The sequence below is a fragment of the Erpetoichthys calabaricus genome, chromosome 8, assembly GCF_900747795.2.
Source record: "Erpetoichthys calabaricus chromosome 8, fErpCal1.3, whole genome shotgun sequence".
NCBI classification, from domain to species: Eukaryota; Metazoa; Chordata; class Cladistia; order Polypteriformes; family Polypteridae; genus Erpetoichthys; species Erpetoichthys calabaricus.
Window position 1 is genome coordinate 69,700,302 of NC_041401.2, and position 10,100 is coordinate 69,710,401.

Here is a 10,100-nt window from a genome sequence, read left to right on the forward strand (position 1 = left end):
ATTTGGTACTTCCATGTCAGATTCCAGATGCATGAGTCTAAGATGTTAGTAAACTCAGTCCCCCATTATAGATTTTTTTTTCATATGAATAAAGTCTGGGCCAAGTGTGAATAAGAAGAATAAAGGTCTTTACACTTTTCACTGTGGCCTGACTACAACATACAGAATATGCTCAGGCTGTCCAGCATATTACAGCCCAGAAGGCACGGCTGTGAATAGACACAAAAAGTAATTGTGTATAAGCACCCTAGGGCATGAAAAGAAAACATCTTTAACACATTACCAACCATCTCTAGTTTGGCATTGTCTCTGGACATTCAAGCCTGCAGCTTTGGAAATGTTAAGTGAGTGGCTGACTAGAAAACTAAAGAATTTACAGTTCAGTCTTTATGTCACACAAAACATTTTACAGGAAATTATTCTGATTCAGAGAGAAATGATTTAGACCTAGATACTTTTTTACAGTTTTTACCACCATAAAATGGAGAAAAGGGCTTTAAAATTCAGTAGAACATGAAAACACTTCACAAATCCAAGGTTAATGTTACAAAAAAAAACAATTAGTAATGCACAGATTGCTCTGAGCAAGATTATGGATATAAAAGTGATAACAAGCGAACACACAGAAGAAGGGTAAAAATGGCATAGTAAGGACAAAGCAAAAAAATGTTAAATGTAATAGGAAATGACGTGTGAAAAATCAAGAGAGATTACAAAGTGATAAATGGAAACAAGAGACTGAATGCATTCTCAGAATACAGGTATCATCAATATTGTTGTCATTGTGTCCTTCTCGCTGCCAAGAGTACATTTTATATAGTGCATTTCACCCTGAATAATTTTACCTCCAGTGAATTAATCCTGGTTTAACACTGAGCCAGTTAACACTACCCTCAAAGAGAAGGAGCAAGTTATAAAACTAGCTGGTCTGACTATTATGTGTTTCATGCACTGTAGTTAGCAAGGGTGATGTGTAACATACCGTAATTCAAGCAATATAGTGAATGTTCTTAAATGTCAGAATAAATGGCAAATCGATTATATACTTCAGCTACAAACTAAGTAACACGGGTTTCAATCAAAATTAGCAAAGTTGGGAACATGCGCTGATAGCACGTGCTGCACCCACCACACAACAAACCACCTGGCTTGGGACCTGGGTGCAGCACGTGACACCTCAGCACCACACTGGAACAGTTTGAGGTTTTTTATGGTGGCTAAAGTGCCAATCCTGCCACCAACTCACAAGTTTTCCCTGTAGAGAACTAACCAAATGCGAATATTCCAGAACCAAATAGGTCAAGGCAGTAAAGACAGAATATAGTGTTCAAACAAGAATGGTTGAAAAATTAACAAAATACTACTGTGTATTTCGCAAATGTCATTAATCAAAATTCATGTACAAGGTTTTCTCATCCCATATCCTGAACAGTGTCCTTGATGGAGCTTCATGAATAGGTATCAGCTCTTTTCACCTGTTAATTTCAACAACAAAAGGTTCAAGGTATGACCACTTCATGGATGGAATGTCATTTCAGCGCAAGGCACACAAACAGCAGCATATGCACTCATTCTGAGGCAAACTAGAAATGTCATTTTGCTATATTGCATTACAGAGTCGAAAAACTTTAAAAATCATAACAAGGTCACCAAGTACGTCAAATTCATCTGATTAGCTAATAAACAATTTACATTTGACATATGAACATTAGACTACAATCCAAGGACTTCAGTCTTCCTATTAACAGTCACAACTCTGATAGCCTCTCTCAGCTCACATAACATAAAGGATGATTTCCAAACAAAATATTACCTCTGTACCCAGACAAATCAAAAGATCTGCCAGTCGTGACTACACCTGATGTGAACTACAAAACTACATCTTTTGTTGTTACTTACCTGGTTTGATCACTTCCTCAAGCTCCTTTCTATGGCAGCACATTCACTCTGATTTCTGTCTAACATACTCATCAGTTTGAAAGGTCCCCCTAGTCTGCTACATCCAGCAGCACTTTAAGCCAGACCAAACCATGACTGTGAGGTTCAACTGTCACGTTAATTGTTTTCCCATTTCCAAATACCTGTTGTGCTGCTGCCCATCTTTTATACTGAACAAGACAATAAAGCACTCTAATAAAACAAGAAACTGGTGAGAGGTATAAATAAACTCTTAGATAATACTAGGAATTCCACATGGATACTACTTGCAAAGTCATTAAATGTGGAGAATTTCCCACCCAACAAGTGAAACAATGACTGGTTCTGAAAATGCTGCCAATAAAACAAGAAAGCTTCAGCAATTTAATTCTCTACATTATTCTCTCATCAAGCGTTGGTCACCATTACCATCTTCTTCTTTCCTAATACGTCCATTCCAGGAGTATAAAAATCACATTCTTCCATCCATCTTTCCCTCCTGTTTGATCCAGTTCAGGGTCATGTGAGCTAGTCTGGGCAGCATCAGTTGGACGCTTATGTTCCCAGCCTTCTGTCTCCAGTAATACCATCAACATTACAAACTATATGTATCTGACAATACCAGCACTGGAGGAAGACTTCTAGATCTCTCTTCTCCCTTATTATCACCATTACTACCTTTAGCCCTCCAAAGTATGAGTGATTGTGCATTTTTTAACTGAATCGTCCACAAACTGCATTATCACCAACTGACCATGTCAGTCTGACAGTCTTCTGAATACACTATGTCATTCACTGGTTTTATTCCCATTCTTTTTACCTTTAAAGGATCTATACCCCATTTCTAAATCAAATGGCCGAATGCATCAACAGACTGGTTTTCGGAAATAAAACCTAAAATGGTGAGGGGTGCTATTGTCGACAATTCAGAATTTTGTATACCCTCCACGTATGTCACATCTAGCTTTCTCAACGTTAAGATTGCGTCGTGTCAAGGGAGAGGCGCTATTGTCTTCTGATACAAAAAAGGCACCTTAATGGTGTATGAGGCAGAAGGAGGAGTAAAATCATTTGCAGTTTTTAGGTAGTAGACAACTATTACCAATCATACTTTCAGACTGAACCTAAGCTGACGCGGTCTGCAAACCCAATTAAAAAGACTCGATCGGTCGCTAGCTTACAGAAAAGGGGGCGCACCAATGGGACTCACGACATTGCTCGCATACGACTAAAAAAACGTATAATCTTACACAAGTTCACCGGCGTCTAGCAACCCGTCTCATCTGAGCCCCGATAAACTATTTATTTCTCATACGATACAGACAAAGAACGAAATGTGCGCGATTATAGCTGTAAGCGGTTGGTGATGTTCTTAAGCATTTCTATCCAGACAAGCCCGACGTACCCCAGGTCTCCCTACTTCCACAGCCTCTCTTTCTTCATGAAGAATCTCTTGAACGCTGATTAACGCGATAATTCATTAACGGCACTGTCACTCACCTAACGTTGCGAAACCTCTATTTCTAAAGGATGACATGTAGCGTCGCTGAAGTGGCTCCTCACTCGCGTACCCGCTCCAGATTCGCTCGTTCCGAGCGGGTGATGATATTTGGGGACCGCACACACGCGAGCACGCTCGCTTGCCACTTCTTGTCCGAGTCTCTTTTTTTCACAGACCAGGAGCCCCCCTCCGGCGACAGATACGCGCGATGTGGGTGCTGCCACCCCCTTCCAACAGAGTATGCGTGGAGATGCGCAGTCCTTCAACCCTATTGGATAAATGCTGCGCCTAAGCCAGTCGTATTCCAGGGCACGCGCCGAAGTCTGAACTAGAAAAACGGCGGTTTCTCCTTAGCCACAAGCAGGCAGAAGCACACACACGTCAACCTCTAGCTGCGCCTCAGATGAAAGCCACTTTTTCATTGGCCAAACGTCCAATGTTTTCATGTCTTGAAGCTTTCCCTTGGGTCTGGAAATTGAAAAGGGGCGGGCAAATAGGAGAGGTAAACAGAACGCGGCAGATTCTTAAAGGAACCAGAGCTTTCGAGGTTGGTCAGTCTACTTACGCCACGAATTGGGCCTGTTTATTACAGGAATTAGGATCGTATAAGCTTATCATTATCTCTCTAAGCTAGTATCTTAAGATACTTGAGAAGTGACAGCTGTTTGTATCGACCTTGCATGTCAATAACCTTAAAATGGATTTCATGGCTTAAAGGTATTGGACCGGATGAAAAGAAAAAAAACTTATGGCAAAGCAGTCTGAGATTTACAATGCGTTGTTAAATATTGCTGCCAAACTTTTTTTTTTTTTTTAACAAAAATGGTTTGGATAGAGACATACATAGAGCAGATGATAGTGTTTTTATTGAGTGTTTGTGGTGACATTTGATTTTACGGTTGTATATTGTATTATTTTGGCTTGAAAGGAATAGCTCGATGGGTTAGTGGATCTTTACGCAAATAATAACCAACTGAGGTAGGTTTGGTTGTGTAGATCCAGCAAACAGTGTCCCCATTAAAGGCCACTCTCCGTATCTCATTGATGTGTCTTGACACTGTGCAGTGCCACTCTTTGACAACACTCACATAACCTAATATCCTAACAATACAAACAACGTAGTTAATGTGGTTAATATGATTGTTTTAGATAGATAGATAGATAGATAGATAGATAGATAGATAGATAGATAGATAGATAGATAGATAGATAGATAGATAGAGAACTTTATTTGCCCCCAGGGGAAGCTGGACTATTTAAAGAAGCTCTTTAAATAAATAGAAAAATGAATATACACACACACTTTGGTCTGAACACATACCAGAATGACTATAAAGCAATAAAATTAAAAAGAAAGAAAACTTCAGACTTTGCAGTCACAGTGAATAATTATGCATGTGTATTACAGTTGGTATAAAGGAGCCCCAGTAGCATTTCTTGACACACTCCTGCTGAATAATTCATTGGCTGAACATCCTGAAACTGTGATGTTTTTTCCCAGCATTTTCTCCATAAAGATTCAGGGAATGGTAGCATAACCCAGAAAGTAGTATGAAAACAGGAATAAGCAATACCCCAGGTGAGCTGATTTGTGTTCTCTGTCATGAAGATTTCACAAAATTGTGACCCAAATATGCATTTTATTACAATCTTGTTCATCACAGCACCATTGTGTCATGTTGGTCAGACATGCAAGTAGGAATTTCAGTGGAATTTGTACACACGACCATACAATTTCTAGTACAATTACTACTAATACTTCTACTACTACTTCTACATTCTGTGAAATATTTTTGGGCAATACTAGCTATAGCATATTTTCCAAGATGACTATCTGGCAAATAAGCATTGTGTTCTGTTTTTATTTCTCTATAGATATACAATAATGATCCGTCCTGAAACTGTGATGTTTTTTCCCAGCATTTTCTCCATAAAGATTAAGGAAATGGTAGCATAACCCATAAAGTAGTATGAAAACAGGAATAAGAAATACCCCAGGTGAGCTGATTTGTGTTCTCTGTCATGAAGATTTCACAAAATAATGACCCAAATATGCATTTTAATACAATCTTGTTCATCACGGCACCATTGTGTCATGTTGGTCAGACAGGCAAGTAGGAATTTCAGTGGAATTTGTACACACGACCATACAGTTTCTAGTACTATTACTACTAATACTTCTACTACTACTATTTTTGGGCAATACTAGCTATAGCATATTTTCCAAGATGACTATCTGGCAAATAAGCATTGTGTTCTGTTTTTATTTCTCTATAGATAAACAATAATGATCTTGGCATAATGAATGGTCTTGTGTACCCTAGGAGGCCTTTCAGCTATAAATATTTTACTCATAGTAGTGTTACCTTTGGAAAGCTAACCTAGAGGAAGAGGCAACAATAAAATCAACCAAAAAGAATTCCTGTGATAGTTCCACCAAAAAACTTGTAGAAGCTCAAGTGTGATGGAGATTCTCAAACTTGCTCCAGGGCCTGGTCCTGGGATGGGATTCATCAGCAAGCAGCAGATGGCCAAATACTTCATGTAGTCTTGTCATGGATAGCCCACAAACTTACAAAGAGCCACTGTGTGGTCTTGGCACATGCAGCATGAGAGGTGAAAGTCTGATGAACTACACCTTAGTAAAAGGAAAATGTTGTTTGTGTGTATGCTCTTAACAACTATTTTGAGTTTTTAGCCTTGCCAAAAGATAGTGGATGTAATATTTGAATATTTCTGTACTGAGAGATTCCATCCCTGACGTAGGAATTAATGGATAAAGCAGGGGGAAATTATTGAATTGCTGTGCTATTCATGGTTTGCACACAGCAGACACCAAGTCTGAGCATAATGTTGAACATAAGAATATCTAGTGTCAGATCAGCCGTGGTCAAAGTCCTATGATTGTCTTTGCACTGATGCCTTCTGAGGCTGTATTCTCTAGATTTATGCGTAAAATGAAGTTCACATGCAATGTCAACTGATCACTATATTTTAAGTTGGATTAGATGTCATGTGTGGAGAACTGAATTGACTAGACCGATACACAAAACATGACTGGGTGGTGAGGGTTTTGTGAAACTGTTAAATTCTTATTTGGGAATATGTACTTTTGTGGTCACCTTGAAAAAGGTAAAATGGAAAACCCGTGCCAGCCATTGCTGTACATTTAGATTCCAATAGTGGATATGAACAGTGAGAGATACACTCGAGTTAAAGAATGTGATCTGAAGGGTGTCTGGATTTAACTGAAAGGCCAAGAATGCAAGAGTTGCAAAAATTTAATGTATGAAAGGAGTTTGTTGTTGAAGCCATGAAGAATGATTTTTAGGCAGTCTCAAAGAGGTTCTGGTGAATCACTTAATGACTCATGATGAGAAGCTGCTGAGACAACTCTTAGCAAGGGTCGAGACATATTGACCTTAACTGTATATGTTGTTAACTGTATATGTTGTTAAGACATTGAAGAAGCATTTCAAGGAGCTTGTAAACTCTCAGTTGAGGCAGTTCCATAAACATCTCTTGGAGATAGTTTAATTTCTCTTGTTGTAGTGACTGCATTTGGATGAAACGCTACACAGTGGCAAAGCTATGGAAGGACTGACATTTGGCTAGAAATATTAAAGGTGCTAGAATTTTAGGGTAATCTTGGTTAATTATACGTGTTTATTATCATATGGAGAAGTCATCACTATTTTCAAAAGGGTATTTTCTAGTTACCGATAAATTACACTTCTTTGTCTCTCTTGGAATGCCTTCATCATGACTGTGTAATGAAGATTCTATATAGAACTAAAACCTTGGATTCAGGAGGAACAATGCAAACTGCTTCTGGGTCCTAGAGCAGTGAACCAATTTTTGTTTTTGTCCAGAAGTGATGGAAGTGTGCAAGTTGTATGTACAGTAGAAAGACACTTTTTTGACAATTTTGTTTTATTGTATAATATAAATTGATTGATTGATTTCCACACTGAACAATAAATAATTTATTTTTAGTCAATCAATATTTTGTACAGTATATGAAGCACTAATTTGCCACTTTAAAGCATATTTCTTCTTATTCAACTTTATAGTTTCTTTTACAGCACAAGCAAATTACAATTTTTTATCTACATCCCATCATAAATTATTTTTAACTATATTGTGTTTAGAAGCTTAACCTTCAATGGAGTTTTAGATGTTAGGTGGCACTCCAATAATTGATTTGCTCTCAAATACAAAACCATTTACAACTATCTAACCAAATTCAAGACACTGCAATCCTGAATTAAAATCAAGTAGATTAATAAACGTAATAAGGAAATTGATATTTGTAAAAAATTTATTTAACATTGTTTCACTTTGGCTCAGCAGGGAATTTTCACTGTGTCACAAGGCAAGTACTCCAGGTCAGTTTTTTGCTAATGAGTGTCTCTTGTGCAGAGTTTTCTGTTCTCCCATTGTCCTAATGAGTGTTTGTAAGTGTCTTAACTTTCTCCAACAGTCCAAATTGGCAGTGCAGTTGAGTGGCCAAAAATGTAAACTGATGCAGTGTGTATGCATGTGGATGCACTGAGAGAGACTGGCATCTTACCCAGAGGTGATCCTGCATAGAACCATTGCTGTTAGGTTAGGTTTCCATCCCCAGTAACGCTCTACAAAATAAGCAAGTTTAAAAACTAGATTAATAGACCTATATAGCATAACATTCAGGGAGCCACATGAGGCACTAAAGAGAATCAACCAATATGAGAATTTCATCAAACAAAATTATCAAATGCTTCACATCAATGGTAACCAGGGAGAAATGAAAAGTAGGAAAAGTAAACTGGGTAAACTAGGGTGGTGGTCTCCATCTTTAAGAAAGGGGACTGGAGGGTGTGTTCCAACTTAAGGGGGATCACACTCCTCAGCTTCCCAGGGAAGGGCTATGCTAGGGATCTGGATAGGAGGATCTGGCTGTTGGTTGATCCTCAGATTCAGGAGAAAAAATGCAGATATCTCAGTTTCAGATCACTTAACCAACTTTTTACCTTCAAAAGGATTCTGCAGCATTCAAGAGAGTATTCCCAACAAGTCTATCTGTGTTTTGTGGACTTGTTGTGGGTGCTTTAAGAGGCTATTAAGTTGTAGGCTATTTGGTCCCTGAACAACCAGAGCAAAAGTTTGGTTCACAGTGGCGGTAGTAAGTTAGACTCATTCTTGGTGGATGTGGGACTCCACCAGGGCTGCACTCTACCACTAATTCTATTCATTATTTTTATAAACAAAATTTCTAGGCATAGCATAGGAGCGGAGGGTGACCATGTTTGGTGACCTCAGAATCATATCTCTGCTTTTTGCAGATGATGTTGTCCTGCTGGCTTTATCTGGCTGTGACCTTAGACATGCACGGGGACAGTTTGCAGTTGAGTGTGAAGCAGCCAGGATGAGGATCAACACCTTCAAGTCTGAGGTGATTCTTCCTAGACGGAAAAAGGGTGGAGTGCCCTCTCTGGGTTGAATATGATGTGCTGCCTCAAGCAGAGGAGTTTAGGTATCTTAAGATTGTATTGTTTACAAGTGAGGGAAGAAGCGAGTGGTAGATCAATAGGCAGAATGGAGCAGTGTCTGCGGAGCAGTGTCCAAAGTGCTGCAGACACCGTACCAGTCAGTTGTGGTGAAGAGAGCTTTCAATTTAAAGGTTGAGCTAAATTCCTAGTGACTGGACTCAGCCTTTGAAATAGGGTGAGGCATATAGACATTGTGATAAGCTGCCCGGACACAGACAGACGGACACCATATTCAAGTCCACCACACGTTTATTGTACATTATAATACAATGTCCAAGTGCACAAACCCAGTGCCAAAGCACCAATCTCCCCAAAATCCAGGCTCTCACTCAGTCTCTGCCTGCTCGTCAGGCCGCCTCCTCTCTCCTGCCTCGCAACCTTGTCCACTCCTCACCCGACTCCAGTCCTTCTCTGCAGGGAGGTGGCCCCTTTTATAAGTGCCCGGATGGGCTCCAGGTGATCCCCGACACTCCCTAGACACTCCCTTGTGTGGCGGAAGTGCCGGCTGTGTTCCCGGAAGCCCTCCGGGTGTTCCCAAACTTCTTCCCCCCAGTACTTCCTGGTGTGGCGGAAGTGTTGGGGTTCCGGGTCCTTCAGGCATGGGGGTGCCCCCTGGCGGAGACCACGGGCCCCTACAGGGTTGGGCTTCCAAGCCCTGCACCCGTGGCCCTCAAAGGAACCAGGGCGGCCGCCCCCTCGTGGTCCAGAGGAGGAATGAGCCCTCCTCCTGTCCTCCTGGGCGTCCCGGCTGGGCACCACCCCCAGCCGCGTGCCACAACATTCAGGAGGAGTTCAAAGTAGAGCCGCTCTTCTCTGTAATGAAAGGAGGCAGTTGAGGTGGTTTCGGCATCTGATTTGGATGTCTCCTGCCTCTCTGGGGAGATGTTTCAGGCATGGGCAATTAGGAGGAGACCTCAGGGTATATCCAGGACACTCTGGAGAGATTATATCTCTCAGCTGGCCTGGGAACCCCATGGTATACCATTAGAGGAGGTGGCAGGAAAAAAGGGATTCCTGAACATTTTGGTTAGATTGCTGTCTCCATGACCTGCACCTGGATAAGCAGCAGAAAATGAATGGATGGAAAAGTAAAACTTACTGTAGCTAGCCATGGGTTTTACATAAGGTAAAATTCCAGGAGTTACAAGGCA

The 10,100-nt window shown here is 40.4% G+C and overlaps 1 protein-coding gene across 2 annotated transcripts in view; it reads right to left on the minus strand.

Moving 5' to 3' along the window:
- Nucleotides 1-3,727, minus strand: part of tpst1 (tyrosylprotein sulfotransferase 1) — a 183,564-nt gene extending 179,837 nt beyond the window's left edge. For both annotated transcript variants that reach the window (XM_028806743.2, XM_028806742.2), the window contains exon 1: nucleotides 3,418-3,727. The gene's annotated coding sequence lies outside the window, so the exon portion shown is untranslated. The remainder of the gene's footprint in view (nucleotides 1-3,417) is intronic.
- Between the last annotated feature and the right edge of the window lie 6,373 nt (nucleotides 3,728-10,100).